The 12,902-nt window shown below is 41.9% G+C and overlaps 1 protein-coding gene across 5 annotated transcripts in view; it reads left to right on the top strand.

Moving 5' to 3' along the window:
- The first annotated feature begins 5,596 nt into the window (after positions 1-5,596).
- Positions 5,597-12,902, top strand: part of lin54 (lin-54 DREAM MuvB core complex component) — a 97,174-nt gene continuing 89,868 nt past the window's right edge. For 2 of the 5 annotated variants that reach the window (XM_060825762.1, XM_060825746.1), the window contains exon 1: positions 5,597-5,796. The gene's annotated coding sequence lies outside the window, so the exon portion shown is untranslated. Of the gene's footprint in view, positions 5,797-6,645; positions 6,692-6,738; positions 6,784-7,124; positions 7,145-12,902 lie in introns of those variants that run through there. The other 3 variants (XM_060825760.1, XM_060825753.1, XM_060825759.1) reach the window with 3 other exon arrangements.

Raw genomic sequence — 12,902 nt, 5'->3', positions numbered from 1 at the left:
TCACAACATTCACTTTACCTCACCTTACCTTATTACTTCTTTCACCTTCTCTACAGTCGTTAAACTATTAGACTGCTTTAACAAACATCTAGAACTGGACAAGCAGATTTTTTGTCCTCTTATGTATTAGTAAGTCTGAGGCCATTGAATTTGTTACCCCTCTATAGTTTGCTCCCTAGATACTGACTCTGTCCCTTTCCCAGTCAACAATCTGAGACTGAACTAGATTGTAGTTAGCATAGTAGGCTCAACGGCTGGAGTGCAGTACAGAATAATGCCAGTGTGTAACTGTAATCCTTGTATGAGCTTTGATATTCATGAGCCCTGCATTTGTCCTCCCATATTTGAGAAATGGTGTACCTTTCCTTATTTCTGTAAAATCGTCATCAGAATGTACCAATTTCAGTTCATCTGCTGATGAAATCCTCATTTAGACATTTTCTACCTCTAGACTTGACTATTGCATTGCTACTGTGGCTTACATTGTGACTCCCTCCCACATGGTGCCCTCTCTAAACTTAAAGACATCCAAAACTTTGTTGTATGCATCTTAACTCCACCAAGTCTGCTTCCTTTATCAGTCCTGTCATCACTGACTCACATGAATTCTGAGTAATGCAATGTTTTGATTTACCAGTTTTATCTTTACTTAAAATCCCTTTATGGCTTTGCATTCAGCCAGATATATCCTTATCATAGAACTCAAACAATGCAGAAAGAGATCTTTTGGCCAATCAAGTTTACACTGACCCTCCAAAGAACATTGTACCCAAACCCACCGCCCCTCCCCCTCCCCCCACCCTCTTTCTGTAATCCTCCATTTAGCATGACCAATCCACCAACCTGCACAGCCCTGGACACTATGCATTTAGCATTGAGCTAACCTGCACATCTTTGGCTTGTGGGAGGAAATCCAGCAGAAACTCAAGGGGAGAACATGCAAACTCCATACAGACAGTCACCCAAGGCTGGAATCAAACTCAGGTCTCTGGCACGGTGCAGGCAGTAGTGCTCACCACTGAGCCTCTATGCCACCTGAAATATTATTTTGCTTATGATCATATTTTGAGTTTTAATGCCCATGTGAAGTGTCTTGACACATTATATTATGTTCAAGGCACTATATAAACATAAGTTATAGAAACACGGGCACAGCAGTAGGCAATTCAGGCCATCCAATATGCCCCACCAGTAGATTAGATCTTGTCCATTCTTCTACTTAAAGCAGCTTTCCTGCTCTATCTTCATGTCCCTTAATGTAGTTATTTTCAAAAACCAATCAATTTCTGTTTTGAGCATTTTGAATGTTCACAGCTCTCTTTCAGGGATTCTCCATTTTTTTGAGTGAAGAAATTCCTGCTCATCCCAGTCTTAAATGGCTTACCCTTTATTTGGAATTTATGTGCCCAGATTCTTGTCTCACCAGTCAGAGAAAACATCCATTTACATTCACCCTGTAGGAATTTCATAAACTTTAATGAGATCACCTTTCATTCTTCAAAACTCATGTTGTTGTTGTTTAACTTGTTTGAGACTACTGGGCTGAACTGAATCTTACCCTTGTATAGTGTTTGTACTTGCACTGTTCCAATAAGGAATAGGAGAGAAACAATATCCAAATTTTTCATCTTTGACTCGTGACTGCTATCGTGGTTTCCATTGTGGCTCCCTCCTACATGCTGCCCTCTATAAGCTTGAAGATACCATTTTAGCAATAGAAATTTGAAACAAATCTAAATCCAGCTAAAATCTAGGAAATTTCCATTTTCAATCTGTAGCATGATTAAATGGGTATCACTTCCATTCATGTCAGCTGTCTGATTTGGCCAGTAGATTTATAGTCAGATGTCCTTTTTGTTAGGTAAAAACAATGACTGCAGATGCTGGAAACCAGATTCTGGATCAGTGGTGCTGGAAGAGCACAGCAGTTCAGGCAGCATCCAACGAGCAGCGAAATCGATGTTTCGGGCAAAAGCCCTTCATCAGGAATAAAGCTAGTTAGTCTCACCCTCTACTTAATACATAAATCTGAGCAACACCAAGGACAACTGGTTCCTAATAAGATGTAGATGCTGAGATGGATGTATGGAGTAACGAGAAAGGTCAAAATGGGGATCATGAGGGTATCAGTGAAGATTATGACGGTACTGGTGAAAGTATCTGAGAAAGGATATAAATTATATTGATGAAAGAGGGAAGAAAAGCAGTGAGGCAAGTGAAGATGATGGATGGCCATAAAACAAACAGAAGGGGAAGTCCTGAGCAAGACGAAAAGATGCAATGAGAGACCTAAACACAGTGGAATTGTAAGAATGAGTGACAGGAAGAAAATACATGAATGTTCAACTCACAATGTTGTAACCCCAAATACAAAGAAGCTGGAAGAGGAAAAAGCATTGTTTCATAGATTCAAACACCTTCAGAGTGGTTCTTAGCTGGCTTTAAGTAACACTGTTGATATTACCAGCTACAGTTTGCAATTAAGAAAATTTCAAACACAGAGACAGTTCCTGAAAGTGGTATCAGCAAAGAAACTGAGTGAGAGGGGTGACCCAGTTGAAGTGTTTTCATATTTATGATAAACTTGAATTTTTTTCTACATAGAGTAATTCATTTGACAAAGGAGAGGGAGGAGAAATCCAATGCTAATGTTGCTTTTCTGTTTGCCCATTTTTTTTACCTCTCTTATAGATCGTCTCTCAGGATTAAGGATGACGTTCATGCTTAAATAGTTGGGAAGATGTATTGTTTGCAGATTTATACAATGCTCCAGGTAGCTTGATTTTTACCCTTTGCACATTCTCAATGGAAATTCTTGATATATCGATCAAAACCTAACACTTACTCATTCCAGGTTTGTAGTTCAGAACATTTACTTTGGTTTCAATGTTTAGACATTTCTTGATTTTTAAAAATTCCTTATTTAGTATAGTACAGTTTGCTTTACATTGTACAGTGCTTTTCAGATGAGCTTTCTCCACTTTGATTGGTCCTATGCGTTGGCAAGGAGGTTTGACTCTGGGATGGTTTGAGGGCTTATGCTGTCCATCTGGGATTCTCCAACTCCAAACAAGCTCAAAATATAATGGTTGCTTCAGATGTCTGGTGTCAGGCATGTGTAACACATGTCCCATCAAGTCGAGCTGGTTTTGAATTATTATCACCTTAATGTTGGACAAGTTGGTTTGGGAGAGGATGCTGTTGTTGGACCTTTTTTCTTACCACCAGATTTGGAGGACTGTACAAAAGCATGGTACTTCTCCAGTATTGAAGGTGCCTGCTATAGATTGTCCAAGTTTCCAAAACATGTGGGAGGAGCACAAAGCTGCCCAAAAACCATGACCTTTACCTTGAAGAAGGGTCGCTGGAGCTGAAACCCTAACTGCTTTCTCTCCACAGATGCTACCAGACCTGCTGACTTTTCCAGCAATTTCTATTTCTGCACCTTTATATTGGATATGGGATCCTGATGTTCTTTAGTTAGCTGTCTGAGCTGCAACATTGGAGCCAACATTGCACTACGTCCCACTCTCTGCAACTGGATCCTCAGTTTCCTGACCCACAGGCCAACCTCACGAACACTCAACACTGGAGCCCCTCAGCCTTCTACTGTACTCACTGTATACCCATGACTGCGTCACCAAATAATAGACTAATGCCATTTACAAGTTCGCTGATGACACCACCATAGTCAGTCGAATCTCAGATGGCGACGAAACAGACTACTGACAGGAGGTGGAAGACCTGGAAAGATGGTCACTGTGAACAACCTAGTTCTCAATGCCAGCAAAACCAAGATGTTATGCATGCCCCCCTACACATTAACAGCACAGAGGTGGAACGAGTGGAGAGTGTCAAGCTCCTGGGAGTGGTCATCCACAACAGGCTTTTTTGGACTTTTCATGCGGATGCACTGGTTACAAAGGCCCAATAACGTCTCTTCTTCCTCAAAGTTAAAAATCACACAACACCAGGTTATAGTTCTGATGAAGGATAGGTGCTCTGAAAGCTAGTGCTTCCAATTAAACTTGTTGGACTAGAACCAGGTGTTGTGTGATTTTTAACTTTGTACACCCCAGTCCAACACTGGCACCTCCAAATTACATCTTCTTCCTCAGGCAGTTGAGGAAATTTGGCATGACGGTGAATTCCCTTGCCAACTTTTATAGGTGCACCACCGAGAGCATTCTGTCATGATGTATCACTACCTGGTATGGCAACTGTACCATTCAAGATCGGAGATGGTTACAGAGAGTGGTGAACTCAGCCCGGACGATCACAAATGCCAACCTCCCATCTATAGAATCCATCTACTAGGCTACTATTAAAGAAAGGTCGCCAGCATTCTCAAAGATTCATCCCACTCTGTCATTGCTTTTCTACAACCTCTACCATCGGGGACACACCAGCTGGTTTTGAAACAGTTTCTACTCTACTGTTGTTAGAATACTGAATGGACTCACAAACTCTTAGATTAGATTATTTGCAGTGTAGAAACAGGCCCTACGGCCCAATAAGTCCACACCGACCCTCCAAAGAGTAACCCACTCAGACCCATTCCCCCCCCCGCCCCTGACTAATGCACCTAACGCTATGGGCAATTTAGCATGGCCAATTCACCTGACCTGCACATCTTTGGACTGTGGGAGGAAACCGGAGCAAACCCACGCAGACACGCGGAGAATGTGCAAACTCCACACAGACGATCACCTGAGGTGGGAATTGAACCTGGGTCGCTGGTGCTGTAAGGCAGCAGTGCTAACCACTGTGCCACAGTGCTGCCCCATTTGCCTTTACCTGTGCTTTTGTTTTTGCTGCTGTTTACCTATTACTTACTTATCTGTACTACTTAACTCTGTGATCTGCCTGTATTGCTCACAAGACAAAGCTCTTCACTGTACCTCGGTACACGTGACAATAAATTCAATTTAATGATTAATAAAGCAATGTATGCTGGCTTTCATCAAAAAAACTCAAAGCTTAATTGATTATTGGGATGGTGCTGCGGTCCAGTTGAAAGAGGACCTGTTCCAGTGAAAGTCCATTAGTTTTGTTCTAAGAAGTGTAGTGTCTGTCCAACTCTGAACAAACCCTCAGATCTGGATGACTCCAAAACCACGTGAGTCTGAGACAGTGGTGATGGGAAAGTGGGCGGTCAAGATTAGGTTAAAAGTCACACAACACCAGGTTATAGTCCAACTGGTTTAACTGGAAGCACTAGCTTTCAGAGCGCTGCTCCTTCATCAGGTCTTGTGCTAGTGCTTCCAACTAAACCTGTTGGACTATAACCTGGTGTTGTGTGATTTTTAACTTTGTACACCCCACTCCAATACCGGCATCTCCAGGTCAAGATTGGAGTGGTGCTGGAAAAGTACAGCAGGTCAGGCAGCATCCCAGGAGCTCGAGACCTTTCGGCCACGGAATGTGGGCGGGGCCCGGGCGAGTGAGCGGTGCCTGGGGGCACGGACGAGGCGACGTGCGTGCCATGAACGGCATGACGCAGCGTTGACGTGATGAGACGCCGCGTGGTTTGACAAGGGGGCGGTCCCTGCTGTGTGACGTGCTTCGCGGAGCGGGGCCGTGGTCTCCCGGGGAGCGTGGTGTTATTATGGGATGTTAGAGCTGGAGGAATGGCGCTGGGCGCGTGATTTTGAACAAACACGGTCGGTCTCCCGGTGACGAGCGCTGTGTGTGTCTGGTAACCGGGGCCGCCAGCGCCGCCTCAGGTCCCAGGCGGCCGCGATCCTCCTTCATGCCGCCCGCCTGCAGGTCCGAGCGGCCCGGACACCACAGCCGGTGAGTATCCGTCAGCGGCGCGGCTGTGTTTATGTCTGGGCTATAGGGACCGCTGGCTGGCACCGAGGACACCGGCGCTGGGCGGCTTCGGAGCACCGGCTGATGGCGGCAGGGCTGGAGTGAGAGAGTGGAGCTCCCGCCCGGTCTGACTGGAGCCGGGGTCTTTGGGCGGTTTGACTGGGACTTTCTGCCTTGTTGAAGTTGTCAGTGGCCTCACTGAGTGTGTTTCCCTCTTTCTGAGAGACTCTCCTCCGGTGACAGCTCTTTCAGCGCCTTCTTGCCTTCACCCCAATCCCTGATTCTGCCCTTTTCTGTTTCTTTACGGCGATTTTTGCCTTAATTTGTTCGTAACTTACTTTCCCCGCCTCCTCCAGCCGTGTGTCTCGTTTTCCTTTTGCTGTGTTAAATTGTTTTTTTTTGTTAATGCTGTGTAACTTTCTTATTGCATTTCTGAGACCTGGAAGGTTCACGTCGCTGTTATAGCTCCGTTTGTAAAATACATTTGCAGCAGTGAGCAGTTCGAAGATGATCTGCGCTCAGGTTTTTAAAAAAAACTGAATAGCGACTGGATCCTGCCTGTATTTGGTCTGAAGCGATGTCTAGTTTATGTGTTGCAGTGGTAACATTTCATTGTGAAGTTTAACCTTAGCTCCTGACTGAGCTCCCCAGTTACAGATTTCCCCCCACCCCTGGGATCGTGATCCGAAGGGCTTTGTACTAACAATGTTCCCAAAAACGGGCAACATCACATACCCCAGGGTCGGATTTTTGTTGTTGTTGTTGTCGTGCTGACCTTGTACAGGAACCATTTCTTTAAGCCCCGCCAGCGATTTGAACGGGAGCAGTACTGTGTTTATATGTTGAAGAATATCTGAGAGGTTTTACTTCCCAGCAGGTAGATTGTTGATTTGTAAGTTGCTTGTTGTTTGGGGAGGAGTGCGCCAGGGCGTCAGGCTGAACGTTGGTGGGGTTTGTTCGGCAACTATGGTATTTCCTGTTAGTTTTTTTCCGCGGTTTTTTCGTATGATTTTTGTATGTCTCCTAGTCTCACTCAGGCCCTGCCTTTCTCTGGAAATGTGATGACGAGGTGAAAATGGCGGACCTTTCGAAATGCAATCCCTGCCTAATAATACACCCGAGCCTAGTCTGAAAAGACCGAACCGGCTTTGAGTTCTGCCCGGCCGCTTAGACATAAAATGACACGTCCTCCCTTTTCGCACCCAGATGTCACGCTAATAACACTTCAGGTTTCTCTGCCAAGCACAGACAATTCGGGTGCAAAGGCCTTGCAGTTCTTTTCTTTAGAGATCGTTTGGAGAGACGTGGCTCTCTGAAAGGATACAGTAAGGTATGCTCAGATTCCGCTTAACAAAGATTACGTTTAGAAGTTACCTAGTCGTCTAGTAGACCTGATCCAAGTACAATGTAAAATTATTCACATTTTACGTACCTAGGATTTCGGAGGGCAAGCAGCAATACTTTTTGTTGAGGTTTTTCACTAATAAAGATAATTAGTAAATAGAGGTCATGCATAAATGTTCGTCGCAAAAATCCTCATTCCTTGATCTCTTTACTCTGTCGATTATGAAATTTACAGAGCCCCCTCCCAATGTTCCTCCCGTTCGTCCTCCCAGAACATAGCTAAATTATCATAGTCAGGTTCACAACTGTGTAAACGTAAAATAAATTTCGAATCAACCTGTTCAAGGATGTTATGACACATCTCTGTAGTAGATGTGACTTGAACCTGGGCCTCATGGATACTGCATCCCTGACGATCAGCTGTTCCAGGATTGGAGGCAGTGATTCTGATTGCAACTGGTGTGTTGACTGTGTGAATGATTATTTAGCTCCAAGTTTACATCTTTGTAATGTAGCAAAACATTTGATTGAGGGATGGGATGGCAAGACTACAGGAGGTGGACCAAAGTGCTGCTGAGGAGATACATTTTAATGGTGAAAAGAAATATGACAAAAAGCAAATTAGAATACTACAAGATAACACAGGGGCAATGGGCCAAATGGCCTCCTTCTGTGATGCATCATTCTTTTGATCACCACCAGTGGGAGATTGGAATGCACAAAGGACCATGATGTCGGTAAATGTTGAAATATTAGCAGGTGCAGACAAGGAAGGAGGGATGGAGAAGATTTTTAGGAGGTGGGATGGGAAACTAGAATTAAAAATGGGAATGAAAATAAATTGTACTACTGTTCAGTCACCCATTGAAAGTGATTTTTTTTGTGTGGTGACTTGTTGGCATGTGACAGCAAAGCCCCACAAACATATGGTGTGATAAATGATGGCTTGATTACAAAGTAATGCAGGCAAAAAGTGAAATATTTTAAAGATTTGGTTGCCTTTTATGTCTGTTAGTCATCTTCAATTGCAAGGTTGTCATTGTCGGCATACTTACTGATGGAAATAGCACGAATGATAAAGGAGTTAATATTTGTTGTGGGAAATAGAAAAGTCAGAAAATGTAGTTAGAGGATGTCTTTTCAGCTTGGGGTAACAAATGTTAAATAAGTAAACCACATTCATTCTGTTAAGTCTTCCGTCTCCACAGATTATCCTTTCATTGACTCTTTCTCGTTATGTAATTGCCTTGCTGTGTTGCTACACGGAGAACATTCAAGTACTGTATAATTCTTCCTTGTCCAGGGAGGTAGTTGAACAAAGCTCTAAAATATTTTGACGTGCAAACCTGCATGCTTGGTTTCTGCAGTTTGTGCTTTGTTTGGTAACAGCAGACTCTGTAGCCTGCTTAATTCCTCGTGTTACAAATCTTTAACCTTCAATTTCTTCTTGCTTCTGGATTGTGGATGTTACAGACAAGCATTGCATATATTATCCATCCTCAGTTGTCCTTGAGAAGATGATGGTACAAAAGCTGCAGTGTCTATGGTGTAGGCATTCTCAAAATTTAGTCAGGGAGGAAGTTCTAGGATTTTGACCAAATAACAGTGGGGGGAAAAAATCCTTTGCGTTTCAAATTAATGTGTTGCTTGGAAGAGAAAACTTGCCAGTATTGGTTCCCATGCTCCTCTTATCCTGAGTGATAGAGTTCATGGTTTTTGGGAGGAGCTGTTGTAGAAGTTCTGTTACTGCAGCACTTTTAAATTGAAAATACTGCAGCTATTGTGTGCTGATGATTGAGGGAGTGAATGTTGAGGTAGTGGATTTGGTCTCCAGCAAATGGATTGCTTTATCCTGGAGTTGTTGAGCTTTGAATTGTTGGAGCTATGCTCATCCAGCCAAGTGGAGAGAGTTCTGTCACATTCATGAGCTATATGTTGTAGGTAGTGCAAAGCATTTAGAGAAACAAGGTGAGTTATTTGCTGCAGCATTCCTAGCTTCTGACTTGCTCTTGTAATAATTGTATTTATGCGGTTGAGCCAGTTAAGTTCGTGATCAATAGTAACCCTGAGGAAGATGTTGGTTGGGTACTTACCAATGGTAATGTCATTGAATATAAGGGAGAGATGGTTATTTCTTGACATTTGTGGCACTCAACCAGATAATATCTAGAATTCTATCCTGATGAACAGTCACAGCTGGAAAATTTCATTCATGTTTTTTGTTGTTGCCACACTTTTATTTCTAGCATTTTCTGTTTTGTTTGAAACTTAGAGCGTATATAGTATTTTGCTTTCAAATAGTCAGCTAGCCCTATTCTGAAGACTTAAAGTACAGAATATTGTTGAACATTATGGCTCAAATCTCCTCTACCTGATACAGAAATGTGTGGAGTTGGTACTCATTGACATAATCAGAAAAGTAAGTTTTTCTGTTCTGCAATAATTACTTTTCACACAACACAGGAAGAAAAGTAATCTGTAAGGTTTTCAAAAAGAGAACAAATAAACAGTTTTTGAAGGAGTTTCCCAGTGGGGACAAAATTCTTGACATAAAGGACAGAATATGTTTGATTTCCTTGACAGTCAGTATTGAGTAGGAAAACACAGTCAGGTTAGCGAGTAAAGTGCTATATTCACTTCCCCAGTATTAGGAAAAGCAAAAAATCAGGAAGAATCCTTGCTTCTTATTGTTGGCCATTCATCCACTCTGAAAAAGTGTATTGAGGTTTGGATGAGGATAAACATGGATTTAGCTTTTAACAGGTGAATTGTCTGCCAGCATTTCTCTATGGTCACATATGAAGAGAAGCCAGTGGCAAAAGTACTAGTAGGTTGCTATCCCCAAATAACCAAATGCCTGCCAAGTATTCAGCTCCAAGATATTGCACACTCAAACCAAACTAGGCTGTGCAAATCCTGTTCAATACACACCTGTTTCACCCAATAGATTGTAACCATCACCAAACTGCTGTCTCAACTATCAGTCACCTTTGCTCTTGTTTCTTCCCATTGCTTCTATAACCTGTCACCATCTCCTCATTGATTAGAGTGATGCTGGAAAAGCACAGCAGGCCAAGCAGCATCCGAGGAGCAGGCAAATCAACATTTCAGGCAGTTGCCCTTCATCTTTCCTGATGAAGGGCTCCTGCCCGAAACGTCGATTTTCCTGTTCCTCGGATGTTGCCTGATTTGCTGTGCTTTTGACTAATCTTGACTCAAATCTCCAACATCTGCAATCTTCACTTTCACCTATCATCTCTTCTTTGACCTATTCTATTTCCCATCCTATGAAGGTTTAAAACTGAAATCTCCTACAAATTTTGTTGTGATGTACCCTCTTGTTTTATTGCAAAAATGTACTTTAATCATAAGTTATCTACAAGTATGAAAAGGTCAAAACAGTTATGTATAAACTTTTCAGAAAATACAATGAATTTGTCATTCCTCATATTGAAAGGAGACTACTTGCATTCCCATTCAGGTCATGAGGGAATCTTGAAATTTAACAGGCCCTTGTTTTTGGCAGAAACACTGTCGTCTTTCTCCACTTGGTGGCAGCTGCCCCAAACTTTAGTGCATTACGCAGCACATAGTCCTGTTACTCTGAATTAGTCTGCAACACTTGATTGAGGTAAACTCTTTATGCTGGAAGGTCAACAAGTATTGTGCAGACCAGAGTGTCTTTCACGGAGTTGATGGTCCTTCAGGTGCAGTCTACTTTTGTTTCAGTGCTTGTCCTGGGAAAAAGTCCATAGAGTGCACAGTCCCACATCAACAAAATCACTGCAGCTATCTCCAGACCTTCTTTGAATAGATGCATTCCAGAAGATGATGTGTGACAATCTATTCCCCTCTACAACTGCTTCCAGACAGCATATGATGGCAGAGTCTGAATGATATGACTGGTTGTGCTCTTCTCAGCACCAGCCAAGCTATGTCTTGGTGCTTGTTGGAAAATTCTGGTGTTGAGGCAATCTGCTAAATACTCGTTGACAGTCTACTCAAGGAACTGCCCAACAGAATCAACCCTGTCCTTTTCCTGGAGATTCTCAAGGATATTCTTGCAGACCACTGCCTGATGACTTTACTTGAGGTCAAAGGTGTTTTCCTTTGCAATATCTTCCACGAGGGCTCAGTTAAATGAAATGGTCCAACTCCTTGGAGCATTCTATAGTCAGGGGGCCAGACCAATCATTTGCAACACCGGGACAGCTAGAACCTGAGTGAGAGAGTAGGTAGTGACACTTGGTGTTTGTGTACTGAGGATCTACAGACAGCTTGATGCAGTTGCCCACAAAGTGCTCCCCCTCCTTCCACTATCACTTGATCTTTCTTTCCATTGTGTTCTTTCAGGTTTTCTGACTGACCTTCTTTCAATATCCACTTGCCTTCCCCAAACTACTTTTCTGTTTCTATCTCCATAACCTCCTGAAAACCTTCCTCTTCACTCGGTAACTCTTTCTGTGAAGAATTTAAACTACTCAACTTATATTTATATAGCACCTTGTTTAATATAAAAGAATATCTTCACAATGATATATTCAGTTGAAAATGGATATAAATGAAAGTGGTTCAGAGGTGTTAACACGCTTTTTCAAAGCTGGGCTTTACGGAGAATCTTGAGAGATGGACAGAGGAAAGACATTGGAAGGAGATCGGAGTAAAACAAAATCTGATACTTTCTCATTTAGATGAGTATGGTTGAACCAATAAAATATTTTGAGTTTAACTGGATGGAGATTGTTTGTTTGGCTCATCTGCTTTGAGAAGAATAATCACAAACATGATGCATAAAATAGTACTTCTTGAAAAGCCTGACATTCCTCCATGCTGAAGAAATAATGCTGACATTTAGAGAACATGAAGCCTCATACAATTTGGTAAAGTTATAATTTTGCAACAAATTTTTCTTACTGTTTCCAATACTCTTCTGGTTAGTTGAGCAAATTCCAGTATTTTCATGCTGAAACCAAAGATGATGATGTAACTTGGTTGTAAGACCAGTAGTCGATTAGCCATTATTATTTACATTTTCTCCATATAACAAAAATTTGAACAAGATCTTGAAAATAAGTCACTTAGCCTGTTGATACTGTCAAGGCTTAAAACAAGCAGTTGTTTTAATTGCATCCCGAACACAAGCCATTCCTTGATGCAAGGGATTGGAAAAACTAGAAAATTAAATAGCAAATATTCTAACACAATGATTATTTGAGAAGAACTGACCTTATTAACATCATTACAATAGCTGATCTATATTGTTATGGTTGTTTATCTTGAATTACACAGTTTAAAAAGTCAATCATTCCAGAAAATTTAAAAAAAGTAAGGTAGTTGAGATGACATGAGTTGCTACCATATAACTAATAGGATTTATGTAATTGATAATCTTATAATTTATGAATGTCAGCAGTATCCTGACATTTGAGGACTTCAAAATTCACTGATAACTTTGATTTTTGCAAGCTAATTTGTAAAGGAATTTCACAGTCAAAATAAAGTGTACTATAAAATGGTGATGCCCAATTGGCATGTGCAACAGTGACATGCTGTTGGGAATTTGCAATGTAACATTGTTCTTATTTTAATTGTGTTGTTGTACGAAATTGCTGTTCAGAAGCAGGCTGTTTCCCACAATGTGAAAGAGTAATGTCATTCCCCTTTATGCTCCCCACACTCCTCTCCGATTGCTTCAGAGAATTCTAGGTAGACATAAAGGAAGCCAGGTCTTAGTTACAATTGCA

This window comes from Hemiscyllium ocellatum, chromosome 1 (assembly GCF_020745735.1).
Source record: "Hemiscyllium ocellatum isolate sHemOce1 chromosome 1, sHemOce1.pat.X.cur, whole genome shotgun sequence".
In the NCBI taxonomy this organism is placed as follows: domain Eukaryota; kingdom Metazoa; phylum Chordata; class Chondrichthyes; order Orectolobiformes; family Hemiscylliidae; genus Hemiscyllium; species Hemiscyllium ocellatum.
Note: the sequence above shows the minus strand (reverse complement) of the source record. Positions and strands in the feature narration are given on the sequence as shown.